Below are 15,835 nucleotides of genomic sequence, written 5' to 3'. Positions count from 1 at the left end.
ATTATCTCTCTCGGAACATTTCGATCTCTCTTGTAAGACGAGAGGCTCAAAGAGAGCTAGAGATGGCACAGAGATATTGAGAATCTGATGAAGAGTCCCTCGCACAATATTGTTTCTCCACACATCAATTATTTTCCCACGCATGTCTGAGGACAAGTCGCCACCGATCAGCCAACAAAAATAGATAGCTACGGTAGAAACATAACACAAAAGCTTTAAAACATCGGTAAAAAACGGTAAAAAATAAAAAGGTATCAAAAGATAATTAGAAATAAAATATCAAAATCAACAGTGATGTTGTACTCAGACGAAACTCCTGAAGATTATAAATTGTCACAAATTTAAGATGATTAAATAGTGCAGAGCAATAGGTTGACACTTTGTCTCGAGGAAGCACTTGCAATCCTAATTTTCAGCGACAACATTGTGCTTTCCCTGCACAGCAGCAACATAGGCATCATAGAGAGCAGTAAATTTCTCCTTGTACGGGAAAAGAAATTGGTTCATGAACTTCTGCTCACTTAGTGGCATGAAATATAAAAGGCTATGTCCTTTATCCAGCAATTTATTCTGCTCAAGAAAATTTATAACTTCATGTCGCGGTCTCAACCTCTTCTCCAAGCTATATGAAAGAATCCCAGGATGGCAAATGATATACTGCAGCTCACAACCAGCATCTTTCAACAGGAATGTCATCTTGTCAGATATGTTCTTCTTTGAGAGTTTCCAAATACATGGGTTCTTCCTGAGTATGGCAACGATGTCTGGCTGGGACCAACCAAAGCTCTTCAAGGTTGCAAAGGTAGCATCACACTTAGATCTGCTCAAGTTCAAGACAGTAAGAAGTGCATGAGGGAACATTCCACAATCATGTGGCACACCCAACTCCTCAACATGTTCCATAACTTCCTTAATAAATTTGGTTTTTCGAACAACAAAACCCGGATTCAACACCACCATACGCGCGATGCATTCATCACTGATGCCACATTCCCTTAAGAGAGATATATTGGGCTCTATCTTCTGAGCTAAGCTAGAAGTAAGAAGAAATCGGTTCCTCCTGCAGGCTTTCAGTAACCTCTCATTAGAACCAAGTAGTGACTTCAAGAAGTTCAACTTCGGTTGGATATTACGCAAGAGTACATCCGGACATGTTGAAAGCAACTGAACTATTTCAGTACCAGAAAATCCCATGTCCTGCAATGATCTCATCCTGGGTTTCAGTGTAGTCTCTACATTAGCACAGAGCAACTTGGGTTCCTTCTGGGTAAGTTTCATGACTTGTACATCGCTCCAACCGTTCTGCTTAAAGAACTCAATGGAAAGACTCGAAGATTTTTTATGACAGGTGTGATACTTGGCTGTTTTTGCAGTCTTTTCAGAGGAAAGTTCACATGATTGAAGGGGGTTGACCACTATAAAGTTGGTTCTGTGCTCTGAACTTTGGTCTTTGGCAGTGGAAAAGTTAAACAGGCTGCAAAGTTGATAGGAGGAAAGATAAATGGAGGAATTGTTACATGGGAAAAGCCAAAAGAGCCTTTTTTGCAACAAAAACATCATCTTTTGAAGCAGAGTATCGTGTGCTGTTTGCAGAAAAATACAAAAAAACTAATCTTATTGCTGCCCTCTCTAAGTCCAACTCCTCTTCTACCTCAGATCAAGCGTATCCAAACTAAATATATTTTCTGTATCTGCTTCCAACCAAAAGGAAGTTGGAAAACTTCCAGCTGATCATCTGTATCAGATAAAATTCCTCACGTAAATCCACCTACATTTGGTTCCCATAAACCATTTCTTTCAGATTTAAGTCTCTAAATGGTGTTTTGAGCGTTGATTAAGAGTACCTTTGATCATTTACTTATTATCATGCTCACATCCAAGCAATTCTCCACCACTGAAATAATGTCTTGATATGACACATGCGCACTGACACTACCTTCCACTATTTATCTATTGTAGTTAGTAGCATCAGAAACTGTGAAGCACGCTATATCCCTGCAGATATAGAAAAATGATATCAAATGTATTTTCATCAAATATGTGGCATAAGTGTGACAATGGCATTTACTATGTTGATCGTATACAGACGATATTCAACTTTGTACTAAAAGGTTGAACATCAGTCAAGGACTTGCAATAGGTACTTCAGCATTCAGATTAGGTGGAAGATGCATAATGATTTGTCTAACATCAGATTCACTACTGTCCAACAACAAAAACATGAAACATTTCAAATGAGCACTTGCAGAATAATTGATCCTTTTCATCAAAATGTAAAAAGATGATTCACTTATAGGTCTGTTTGAGAAATTTGTGGATTTGATCAAATTTAACAGTATTAAGACGAAGAACACTATAATCAAGATGAACTAGAGACACCCAACCGTCATAGTCGTTCGACCAATGTGCAAAAGCAAAGGAATAGGCAAAGGGGAAGACAATATCATCAATCGCACCATTGAAAAGAATCGTGTCGGACGATGAGACACCTTCTCAATCACATTCAACAACCCGCTCTGTCCTAAGACATGACAACGACGTAGACACAATACCTCGACCAATGATGGCAACAACACCAGAGATGATCACGTCTACACAATTTGAAGGTGGTTCATGAACTGAGGAGTAGTATTTTACATATATCACCTAGGATTCAAATCATTAAGTTCGACAAGATATTGGTCATGTTTATACATAGAAGGGAAAGGAAAAGACAGTGGATGGTTTTTAACAGATGCGACAAAGCCTACACGACATCGACATAGCGCGAAGCTCATCGTATGCACAACCATCATATTATGAAGAATCTTACAACCAACAACAGTACAATCATGGCTGGTCATTCCTCTCCAAACAACAATGCGATGATCGATCTTATGACACGAAGCAACAAATCATTGGAAAAAGTAAAAGTTCTGACATTCTCCATGCTCTACACCAATATATGTCACAACCATCCTTGCCTCAAGAGCTGCCTCGGACACGTGGTTCAAGACAATCAAACTACGACCAAACCGCATTAATGCACTAAGAGCATACCATGTATCAGTATACATTGTTGAGGGATCAATTTTAGGATTGGGCCTAACAAACATATCAAATTTATATATACATATAGAGGATTTAAGACCCCAATCCATAACCAATGGAATCCCGTCGTTCTTTTTGGTGGTAGAACCAGGTATATCCATCGATTGATTACTTGATTCAATCGAATCTTAAAGTTTAAGCTATTTAAATAAATAATCTAACAATTCATCGATTAATTACTTGATTCATTTGAATCTTAAAATTTAAGATATTTAAATAAATAATCTAATATTTCAATTCATTTCTTTATAAATAATTCAATATTAATATAAGGACGATTGAGAATGTATAACAAATGTATTCCTTAAAGATAGAAAAAGATGTGTCACTATTCTTTCATAAATTAGATTATTTTTGCATAAATTATAGTAAATTTAAATTTATTTCCAACTTAAAAGCTTTAATCTATTTTTTTTTTGAGCTATTTTCGATAATTTTTTTGTACCATCGATATGCCCCATCGTATCGACACGTATCGACATACAATACCTTGGCATGTACCATACCAATGATCGATTGACACATTAGTATATATTGGTAAGGTGCACCTTGGTTCGTGGTATCAGAGCTTGGTTTTAATAGAAATAGTTTTTCTTCTTTCAGTTAACCTTAATTGTTAAATATTTTTTCCTCTATTATGCCACTCTCTGGATTAGCCGAAACTATTTCTTCTTCTTTGTTTGTTTGTGAGGAACCTATGCTACTATGTTTATAGGAGAGAAAATGAAACCAATGCTTCCATCTTCAAGAAACAACTTAGTTGGCAACCCATCCTTACTGATTATAATACATAATCTCAACAGAGAGAACTTTCTTCATTGGTCTCAATCCGTTAAACTGTATATCCGAGGAAGAGGAAAGATCAACAATTTGACTAGATCAATGACACCTTTAGTGGATGATTCCAAGTTCAAAGTAAGCATATATGAAAATTCCATAATCATATCATCGTTGCCAAACTTTGTGGAACCATAAATTGACCAAACATATATATGTTGACCAATACAAAGGAGTTATGGGATACTGTGATCGAGAGATATTCAAATATGGTGAATTCAACCCAAGTATTTGAGATTACAAGTAAGATCAAACAACTAAAACAAGGTAATACTAGTGTTGCAAAACACTTTAATACCTTGAAGACACTCTCCAAGAGCTTGATATTTTCCATAATCTTGAGTGGTCACATGCAGCTGATAATGCTCAATACATAAAAATGCTTGAGAGGGCTTGAGCCTTTCAATTTTTGACAGGTTTAAACAAAGAATTAGATGAAGTTCATGAATGAATATTGGGAAAGGATCCATTGCCATCTCTCCAAGCTATATTATTTGAAGTTAGGAGGGAGGAAAGTATAAGAGAAGTCAATATGGGATCTCCCACTCCATCTATGGTTGCAAAAAATTCTGCACTTATTATGACAACTGAAATTACTTCTGCTCATGCTCTGCAATGTAATCAAAGAAAGGGAGATGATAAAAGCAAAGTATGATTTTGCAATAAACCAAGACACGCAAGAGAAACTTGTTGGAAGATACAAGAAAAATCAACAAACTGGAAGAACAATCGAGTTCCAAATAAGACTAATAGCCAAGAATTTCAAGTAGACAATCAATCTGCCACTACCTCTAAAGGAGCCGAAACGCCTCTATTCAGTAAGAAACAAATTGAGCAACTCTTCAAGTTTCTAAACCAATCCCAAAATCCTAATCCTTCGCCTTCATCATCTTGCTCTTTTGGCCACAAAAGATAATTATTTCACAACTTTGTTTGCTTCTTTGATCTCAAGGCTACTTGGATCATAGATTCAGGTGCAATACACCATATGACTAGCCTTTCACACTTGTTTTCCTCCTATACACATTTTCCTGGAAAGTAAAAGATGTTGATAGATCACTTTCTTCTATAGCAGGAAAAGGCACAATTGCAATTTCAAAATCCTTTATTTTAAATTCTATACTTTATGTTCCCAACTTGTTGTCTATTAGCAAACTCACAAAGGATTTGTATTATGTCACTAAATTATTTCCTTTTTACTATAAATTTCAGGACCTATATTCGAGGAAGACGATTGACAATGCTAAAGAGAGTGCAGGACTTTATTATCTTCAAGAAGATGCTACTTGAAATAACAAAGATCAGTTGACAATAAATAGTAACACTCCTACTAGCAGTGAAATAATGTTGTGGCACTATAGACTACGCCAGCCAAGCTTTCCTTAGTTGTAAAAGTTTACCTTCATTATTCGAAAACAATAATCGTTCGCCATTTCTATGTGAAATTTGTCAATGTGCTAAACACCATCACTATTTTTCCTTCTCAGCCTTAAAAAGAATCCAAACAATTTAGTATTATACATAGTGACATTTGGCATCCTTCTAAAATGACAATTTTGTCTGGAACCTAGTGGTTTCTAACATTTTTTTATGACCATACAATAGTATGTTGGGTTTACCTCTTAAAGAAAAATTTAATGCTGAAAAAACTTTCAAGAACTTTCATACCATGATCCAAAATAAATTCTACGCAAAAGTACAAGTTTGAGAACTCTAAAGGGCAGAGGATACTTTAATATCATTCTTGGTTCCCACTTGTTAGAGCATGGAATAATCCACCAATCTTCATGAGTTGATAGCCCCCAACAAAGTGGTATTGCAGAACAAAAAAATGGACACCTACTTAAAGTAGCACGCTCTTTTATTTACCACTTATGTTCCTAAAAATCTTTAGAGAGATGTCATTATTATTGCTTCATATTAGATTTAATCGAATGCAAACAAAAATATTTAATTTTCAACCACCTCTGGATTGTTTATCCTCCATTTATTCACATGTAAAACTGTTTAACTCTATTGCACCAAAGGTATTTAGGTGCATAGCTTTTGTCCATATTCATAACCATCAACGAAGAAAACTTGAACCTCGTGCATTAAAAGTGTGTGTTCATCGACTACTCCCAAACTCAAAAGGATTATAAATGTTTGATCCTATATCGAAAAAAATATTTGTCACTATAGATGTCACATTCTTTGAGAACGAAACATATTTCAAAAATATTTAACTTTAGGGGAAGAATTCTACCCAAGAAGATTGTTTTTGGAACTATCACTACCAATCCATATTTCCTTGTAAAATTCATCTCACACTCCCACTCTACCAAACCTACCTAGCCAACAACTAATTAGTCATATTGATAATCCTAAATCAAAATCTCCGACTCTAAAACCTAAATCTTTAACGCCACAACATGCTATTGAATAGTCTGCTTTAGGGGGAGATTTCATTGTGATTGCACATGAGCTTCATGTGTGCTCAATGCAGCAAAATCTAGAAACGGTCAACGTTCACCCTCTTGAGTACTAACAAGAGTCTGAACCGAGAGTGATCCAGACCCAGACATAGGTAACTCTATTTCTTTCTCAAATCTTGATGTTCCCATTGTATTAAAAGAAATAAATTAGATCTTGTACGATGCATCCTACATCTAAATATGTGTCTTATCATAGATTGTCTCAAGCCTTTAATGCTTTCACAACTTACTTGTCTGGTTTAGAAAATCCAAAAAATATACAAGATGCTCTATTAATTCCAAAATGGAGAGAGGCAATTATAGAGGAGATTATTGCAATTCAAACGAATGATACTTGGAGTGTGGTGCAACTGACAACAGGAAAGAATCTAGTGGGATGCAAATGAGTGTTTATTGCTAAGAATAAGACGAGTGATTATATTAAAAGATGCAGAGCCAGCTTGGATACAAAAGAATTTACTCAAACATATGACGTTAGCTACTGAGAAATATTTGCTTCGGTTGCAAAACTAAACACTATTCGAGTATTGTTATCTCTTGCAGCTAATTTCGAATGGCCTTTACATCGATTAAATGTAAAAATTACCTTTCTCAATGGAGAACTGTGGGAAAAAGTATACATAGATCTACCACCCAACTTTGAGAATTTGTATGGCTCGAAGAAGGTGTGCAAGCTGAGAAGATCTCTTCATGGTCTCAAGCAATCACAGCATGCATGGTTTAAGAGGTTCACAAGGTCACTTCATGGCCATGGTTACGCTCAAAGTTATTCGAACCATACAATATTCTATGAACACTCAAATAAGGGAGATATTACTGTTTTTATAATCTATGTGGATGATATTATCCTAACAAGCAATGATACCTCAGAATTAGAGAAATCGAAGCATATTCTAGCCAAAGAGTTTAAATTAAAGATCTTGGCCAACTAAGATATTTATTAGGCATGGAAATAGCGAGATTAAAGAATGGGATATTTGTTTCACAAAAGAAATACACCCTAGACCTTCTAGAAGAAACAAGGATGCTTGATCATAAACCTGTGGACAACCCCAATAGATCTTGATCATATATTGTGATGTCATTCACAAGGAGCCACTATAGACACAATCAAATATAAGAGATTGGTAGGTAAGTTGATTTACCTATCTCATACTCCTCCAGACTTAGCATTTGCAACGAGGTGTAGTGAGTTATGCATTCACCATGTGAAGTACAATTAGAGACTGTATATAGAATCCTTCAATATCTAAAAAGGACTCCGGGCAATGAATTGTTTCTCAAAAAGGACAAACATATGAGAATTGAGGCCTTCATTTATGCTGATTGGGGAGGATCAGTAAATGATAGGAGATCAGCCTCAGGATATTGTATATTTGTTGGAGGCAATTTGGTGACCTGAAGCAAAAAGTAGACAGTTGTTGCTAGAAGCAATGCTTAAGCAAAGTTCAGAGCAATACCATAAGATATTAGTGAACTCCTATGGCTAAAAATGCTTCTAAAAGAGTTATGAATACCCACTTAAACTCCTGTTAGACTATAATATGACAATACGACAGCTATCAATATTGCTCATAGTCCAATGCACCATGATAGAACAAAGAATGTTGAAGTAGATTGATATTTCATAAAGGAGAAAATTAAAGAAGGAATTGTCTGCATATCTTATATTCCTACAAAGAAGCTACTAGCAAATATATTTACTAAAGGGCTTGAAATATTTTCTTGTGAGGATCTAACTAACAACCGAAGAACAATTAAAATTTTCGAACTTGCTTGAGGGGGAATATAGAAAATTCCATAATTAAGCATTTTATAATCAAATAATTAAGGGAATTTATCCCCTATTTTGGACCACTCAATCAATATTAAATCATCCCATATTACAGGAAAAGAATTAGAATAAAAAATTGTATGGAATCAATTTGCTTAGCTGTACAGTTTGTAATCAACCTATCTATATCTTCCTTTGTATAAAGAAAAGATTAATGAATGAAAGAAACTATATTCTCTTGTGTTCATTTAGATATATTTATAAGTAAAACGGATGTGGAATTGTCAGACTTATACATGATTCTATTGACAAAAGAATATAATTCTCTTTGGCCAGCGACCCAATCACCATCTCTGCTATCTCTCGTTCTATCTTTTCCATGCATTTTTTTCCCCTCAAAAGACTGTCCAATTCTATTTGCTCTCTTTAAAAGCAGCACTTCTCCTGTTGTCTATGCTATCAACATTATTCAACTTGTAGCTTGATATTTGTCCAAAGTAAATTCTCATACATGACATGCATGCATTTTCAGAACATTCCAAGAACCAGAAATTAATCGTCAGTTGTCAAAAAAAAAACATCATAGGAGATATTGTATGATAAGAAAATTGCAAAAACTGAGCACCATATATGACCACAGTACCTGGCTACAATCAAGTTACGTTAATCTAAATTAATATATCAAAATTATTTTTTATGGCGTCCTTAATGGGTTACAATGATCAGGAAATGAGTATGTAAAAAAGATCACTTGTTCCATGCTACTGTACCAATGTTTAAGACAGTATTGTTAAAGGCACTCGCCCAAGCTCCGCAAAGAACTACCCAATATAAAATAATAAAAAATATAATTAACAAAAAGGCCAGGCATTAAAATAAAAATTAGACAAAATGAGTTTCATCTAATTTCATTTTCAAATCATCACCACTAAATATTAATTACATTGATTTAACTATCTAGAAAACATTAAAGTGCTAAATTATCCAAATCTAATAACAAGATAACTAGAAAAAGAAGATTAACCTCAAAAATGACATTTTTTTTCAAAATTATAGTAAAAAATAATAACTCAAAATTAACAATTCAAAATTAAAGCAGTCACAAAAACAGAAAGGAGTGAGGAGGAGGAAGAAGACAGGGCTGTGGTCTGGGAGGAAGGAGGAGGAGGAGGAGGATGGTGTCGGGGAAGGGGGCGAGCTTGCGACGAAAGGGGGAGAGGGAGGAGTGATCGGGGAAGGGGGGCTGGCGCGCGTGGGGCGGGAGTGGGGGCGGGGCTGCGATGAACAGAGGGGAAAGAGGGAGGAGAAGGGAGTGTGCGATGGCGAAGGAGGAAGAGAAAGAGAGAGAAAGAGAGATACCGGGAGGGGAAGACGCCACCGCCAACTGTCGCTGTTTCCCGATGGAGAGGAAGGCAGCCGTCGTTCACTGAGGCGACGCCGCAGTCGCCGAAGAAAAAGATCAGTTCTGCGATTAGGGCACGGTCGCGCCACGGGGGTTTGCGTGGGGTTCGAAATGTGACTAAGGTTCGATCCGGATTTTAATCATTCGGGCGCGTGACCCGTCGAACCGCCTCCGGTTGAATTCGTGGGGCCCACCCCATTTATCGGATGCTCATGTAACAAAATAGTCGATGCCAAAATAATTAATGCTTCGACTAATTACTTGGTAGTCTTTCAATAAGCTGGCCTATTGAAAGAAAGACAGAGAGGGTTGACGAGAGAGAGAGAAGCGAGCGTAGACGAGCAGAAAGGGAAGAGAGAGAATGTACCATTAAGGAAAGACATGCCACTATAGCTGGAGCCAGGGAAGTTATGGCGCTGGTTGTTGGTAGTTTGGCTCGCCACCTATTCACACGAAATAGGTAGTAGGAATCGAGCATATCTAAGGCTCTCCAACGGGAGAGGGGAAGAAATATTGCAAGCGAAGTGAGTCACACGAGAGTGGGGATCAAATTGCTTCTTGTTGGACCCAATCGAGAGTTCAATTTAGACGCAACAACACTCGGGCGTGCGATCACACAGTGCCCGGCCAATGTTCGCCGAAGCATCACACAAATGACAAAGCACACAGGATGTGCATGCAAGGCGCTCTGGCCTCCACTCACCTGAGTGATTAGGCGAGCGCCGAGCGTCCAGTGTTTAGGTTAAAGAGAACTCAGACGATCTAACTTGAATCTCATGACATTTAATATATATATTATATTATTATTATTATTATTATTATTATTATTATATATATATATATATATATATATATATATATAACAAGAAAACTTCTCAATCTTGTTATTATCAATGCATCATTGTATATATTGGCAACAACTCCTGTCTTGTACTTGATTCCAAAGTTTCCGAGCTTGTTGGGGATTGCTCTACAAGTTAGATTTCATAATATGTATGAGGTCTTTCAAATGTTTCCTCGCTGCTGTAATGTTATGATATTTCAAGTGGTTGAAACTTTTATTTTGCTTACACTTAATTTCAGTTTAGAAGAATATTGAAAGGGCTAAGATTATCACTCATGTATCGTTTCGATCTCTCTTGTAAGAGAGATAGAGATGGCGCAGAGATATTGAGAATATGATGAAGAGTCACTCGCACAATATTGTTTCTCCACACATCAATTATTTTCCCACGCATGTCTGAGGCCAAGTCGTCACCGATCAGCCGACAGAAATAGCTAGCTACCGTAGAAACATAACACAAAAGCTTTAAAACATCCGTAAAAAATAAAAAAGGTATCAAAAGATAATTAGAAATAAAATATCAAAATCAACAGTGATGTTCTACTCAGACGAAACTCCTGAAGATTATAAATTGTCACAGATTTAAGATGATTAAATAGTGCAGTCAGTATGCAATAGGTTTACACTTTTGTCTCGAGGAAGCACTTGCAATCCTAATTTTCAGCGACAACATGGTGCTTTCCCTGCACAGCAGCAACATAGGCATTATAGAGAGCAGTAAATTTCTCCTTGTACGGGAAAAGATATTTGTTTATGAACTTCCCCTCGGTTAGTAGCATGACAGACATAAGGCTATGTCCTTTATCCAGCAATTTATTCTGCTCAAGAAAATTCATCACTTCAAGTCGAGGTCTCAACCTCTTCTCCAAGCTATATGAAAGAATCCCAGGATGGCGAATGATATACTGCAGCTCACAACCAGCTTCCTTCATCAGGAATGTCATCTTGTCAGATATGTTATTCTTTGAGAGTGTCCAAACACCTGGGTTCTTCCTGAGTATGGCAACGATGTCTGGCTGGGACCAGCCAAAGCTCTTCAAGGTTGCAAAGGTAGCATCAAACTTAGATCTGCTCATGTTCAAGACAGCAACAAGTGCATAAGGGAACGTTCCACAATCATTTGGCACACCCAACTCCTCAACATGTTCCATAACTTCCTTAATAAATTTGTTTTTTCGAACAGCAAAACCAGGATTCAACACCACCATACGCGCGATGCATTCATCACTGATGCCACATTCCCTTAAGAGAGAGATATTGGGCTCTATCTTCCGAGCTAAGCTACAAGTAAGAAGAAATAGGTTCTTCCTGCAGACTTTCAGTAACCTCTCATTAGAACCAAGTAGTGCCTTCAAGAAGTTCAAATTCGGTTGGAAATTATGAAAGAGTATAGTCGGACATGTTGAAACCAACTGAACTATTTCGGTAACAGAAAATCCCATGTCCTGCAAAGATCTCATCTTGGGCTTCAGTGTAGTCTCTACCTTAGCACGCAGCAACTTGGGTGCCTTCTGGGTAAGTTTCATGACTTGTGCATCGCTCCAACCATTCTGCTTAAAGAACTCAATGGAAAGACTCGAAGAATTTTTACGACAGGTGTGATACTTGGCTATTTTTGCAGCCTTTTCTGAGGAAAGTTCACATGATTGAAGGGGGTTGACCACTATCAAGTTGGAACTGTGCTCTGAACTTTCGTATGTGGCAGTGGAAAAGTTAAACAGGCCGCAAAGTTGATAGGAGGAAAGATAAATGGAGGAATTGTTACATGGGAAAAGGCAAAAGAGCCTTTTTTGCACCAAAAACATCATCTTTTGAAGCAGTATCGTGTGCTGTTTGCAGAAAAATACAAAAAAAAACTAATCTAATACAGGCCCTCTCTAAGTCCAACTCCTCTTCTACCTCAGATCAAGCGCATCCAAACTAAATATATTTTCTGTATCTGCTTCCAACCAAAAGGAAGTTGAAAACTTCAAGCTGATCATCTGTATCAGATAAAATTCCTCACATAAATCCACCTGCCATCAGTTCCCATAAACCATTTCTTTCAGATTAAAGTCTCTAAATGGTGTTTGAGTGTGGATTATGAGTACCTTTGATCATTTACTTATTATCATGCTCAAATCGAAGCAATTCTCCACCACTGAAATAATGTCTTGATGTGACACATGCGCACTGACACTACCTTCCACTATTTATCTATTGCAGTTGGTAGCTTCAGAAACTGTGAAGCATGCTATAACCCTGCAGATATTGAAAAATGATATCAAATATATTTTCATCAAATATGCAGCATAAGAGTGACAATGGCATTAACTATGTTGATCGTATACAGATGATGTTCAAGTTTGTGCTAATAGGTTGAACATCAGTCAAGGACTTGCACTAGGTACTTCAGCATTCAGATTAGGTGGAAGATGCATAATGTTTTGTCTAACATTAGATTCACTAATGTCCTACAACGAAAACCTGAAACATTTCAAATGCGCACTTCCAGAATAATTGATCCTTTTCATCAAGAATGTAAAGAAATGATTCACTTACAGGTCAAACTAGACCGTTATGTGGAAAAGACATTGTTTGAGAAATTTGTGGATTGGATCAAATTTGAAAGGATTAAGAGAATGAACACTCTAATCAAGATGAACTAGAGACACCCAACCGTCATAATCATTCGACCAATGTGCAAAAGCAAAGGAATAGACAAAGGGGAAGACAATAGCATCAGTCGCACCGTTGAAAAGAATCGTGTCGGACGACAAGACACCTTCTCAATCGCATTCAACAACCCGCTCCATCCAAAGACATGACAGCGTCGTAGACATAGTACCTTCACCGCTGATAGCAGCAACGCTAGAGATGATCACATCTACACAATTTAAGGGTGGTACATGGACTGAAAAGCAATATTTTACACATATCACTCAGGATTCAGATCATTAAGCTCGATAAGATATTGGTCATGTTTATGCATAGAAGGGAAAGTGAAAAACAGTAGATGGTTTTCAACAGAAACGACAGAGCCTACATGACATAGACACAGCGCAAAGTTCATCGTATGCATAGTCATTATATTATGAAGAATCTTATAGCCAACAGCAATACAATCATGGCTGGTCATTCTTCTCCGAGCAATAATGCGATGATCGAGCTAATGACACGAAGCAACAAATCAAAGGCGAAAGTAGAAGTTATGACATTCTCCATGCTCCACACCAATATATGTCACAACCATTCTTGCCTCAGGAGCTGCCTTAGACACATGGTTCAAGACAATCAAACTACGACCAAACCACATTAATGTACTAATGGCATACGGTGTATCAGTATACTATGTCGCGGGATCAATTTTAGAATTGGATCTAACAAGCATATCAAATTTATATATAGATATAGAGGATTGAAGACCTCGATCCACACCCAGTGGAATCCCGTCGTTCTTTTTGGTGATAGAACCAAGTATATCCATCGATTGATTACTTGATTTAATTGAATCTTAAAGTTTAAACTGTTTTACTAAAAAATCTAATAATTCATCGATTAATTTGAATCTTAAGGTTTAAGTTGTTTAAATAAATAATCTAAAAAATCAAATAATTTCTTTATAAATAATTTAATATTAACATAATGACGATTGAGAACGTACCACAAAGATATTCCTTAAAGCACAAAAAAGATGTGTCACTATTCTTTCCTAAATTAGATTATTTTTGCTAAAATTATAATAAATTTAAATTTATTTCAAACTTAAAAACTTTAATCTAACTTTTTCCATTTTTGAGGGAAGAGGGAGGAGGGAGGAAGGAGGAGGAGGATGGTGTCGGGGAAGGGGGCGACCTTGCGACGAAAGGGGGAGAGGGAGGAGGGATCGGGGAAGGGGGGCTGGCGCCCGTGGGGCGGGGGTGGGGGCGGGGCTGCGATGAACAGAGGGGGAAGAGGGAGGAGAAGGGAGTAGTGTGGGATGGCGAAGGAGGAAGAGAAAGAGAGATACCGGGAGGGGAAGACGGCACCGCCAACTGTCGCTGTTTCCCGATGGAGAGGAAGGCAGCCGTCGTTCACTGAGGAGACGCCGCAGTCGCCGAAGAAAAAGAGCGGCCGCTGCGATTAGGGCAGGGTTGCGCCGCGGGGGTTTGGGTGGTGTTCGAAATGTGACTCGGTCCGATCCGGATTTTAATGATTCGGATGCTCATGTAACAAACTAATGCTTCAACATGTAAAAATGAATTCAGCGCTGAGGCACATATCGATCGTCTCATAGTAGAAGATATGAAAACGAGTGAAACTAGGCGGATCATGTTCTCGATACCAATCTTTTCTAGCTTATTATGCTCATTTTTATCTTTGGCTTTCACTTAGATTATTTTTCGATTAAAACTTCGTAATATGATTTACCATTTTATTTCATGTGACAATGGTTCCTCGGCGTCACTTGATTATAACAATAGAAGAACCTTTAACAAAAACTAAGATAAGTGATAAAGAGGTGGAGAAATGGTGAGTATATGATGAATGAAAGTCCTCACACAATTAAATTTTTCTATGCATTCATATATCATGACACCATCAATTTATAGGGCTTAGAACATAATTTTAATACGAACACATTTAATGACATCTATAATTCTGTCCTTATTCATATGATATTTCACACAAATGATAGTTCAGCTATGATGATTTTATATATTATAATAAAATCAGTAACAACGTAATCAATATTAATTTTAATATGACTAGGGCCAAGTTGACACAGATGACAAACATAATTAGTCAACTATCGTAGAAACATAACATATAAACTTGAGAATATTTTGATTATCTTTCTGAACTAATGATTCGTACCCATTCATATCCATATAAAAGATTTATAGCAAAAAAAAATTATGAAAAATGAATCTCAAAATCAACTTGGATGTTGTACTCTAAGAGATTCTTTATGGAGAATTTAAATTGATACAAATTTAAGATGATTCAATGGTACAATTAGTACGCAACAAAGGGGATAATGGTACAATTAGTACGCAACAAGGGGGATAGGGTTCAAGATGTTAACGTAGAGTTCATAATGTAGAGTTCATCTCGTCACATATGTTCATCTTTGTGAGTGACCAAACGTATGGGCACTTCCTGAATGCGGCAACGATGTCATCCCTTAAGCCTCAAAATTGAATATTTACATGCGTTCTCTACGTGTAATTAGTGAATACGTGCAAAAAGAGGTCCAACAATTCATTACTATGGTTCAAAGCAAGACACTAGAACCAGCATGCATGTGATGAAGTTATCCCAAGGGCAAACTTTAGACAAGAAACATTTACTATGCTCCCATGTGTGCTACCTGATGACTAAAGTAGAGACATTATTAAGTCTAAGAAACAAATAGGTATCAATTTATAATACAATATTATTTGATGTTGATA

At 37.0% G+C, this 15,835-nt stretch overlaps 2 long non-coding RNA genes across 2 annotated transcripts; both read right to left on the bottom strand.

The window, feature by feature from the left end:
- Window positions 1-239: 239 nt before the first annotated feature.
- On the bottom strand, window positions 240-10,251 carry LOC135651581 (uncharacterized). Its single transcript, XR_010501869.1, has 2 exons — window positions 9,535-10,251; window positions 240-1,995 (listed from the first exon to the last, which is right to left on the bottom strand). It is a non-coding gene; the product is annotated as an uncharacterized LOC135651581 (long non-coding RNA).
- Window positions 10,252-10,905: 654 nt separating this feature from the next.
- On the bottom strand, window positions 10,906-14,697 carry LOC135650513 (uncharacterized). The gene is made up of 2 exons (XR_010501559.1): window positions 14,410-14,697; window positions 10,906-12,662 (listed from the first exon to the last, which is right to left on the bottom strand). It is a non-coding gene; the product is annotated as an uncharacterized LOC135650513 (long non-coding RNA).
- Window positions 14,698-15,835: the final 1,138 nt, after the last annotated feature.

This window comes from Musa acuminata, chromosome BXJ3-10, assembly GCF_036884655.1.
Source record: "Musa acuminata AAA Group cultivar baxijiao chromosome BXJ3-10, Cavendish_Baxijiao_AAA, whole genome shotgun sequence".
Taxonomy (NCBI): Eukaryota; Viridiplantae; Streptophyta; class Magnoliopsida; order Zingiberales; family Musaceae; genus Musa; species Musa acuminata.
Note: the sequence above shows the minus strand (reverse complement) of the source record. Positions and strands in the feature narration are given on the sequence as shown.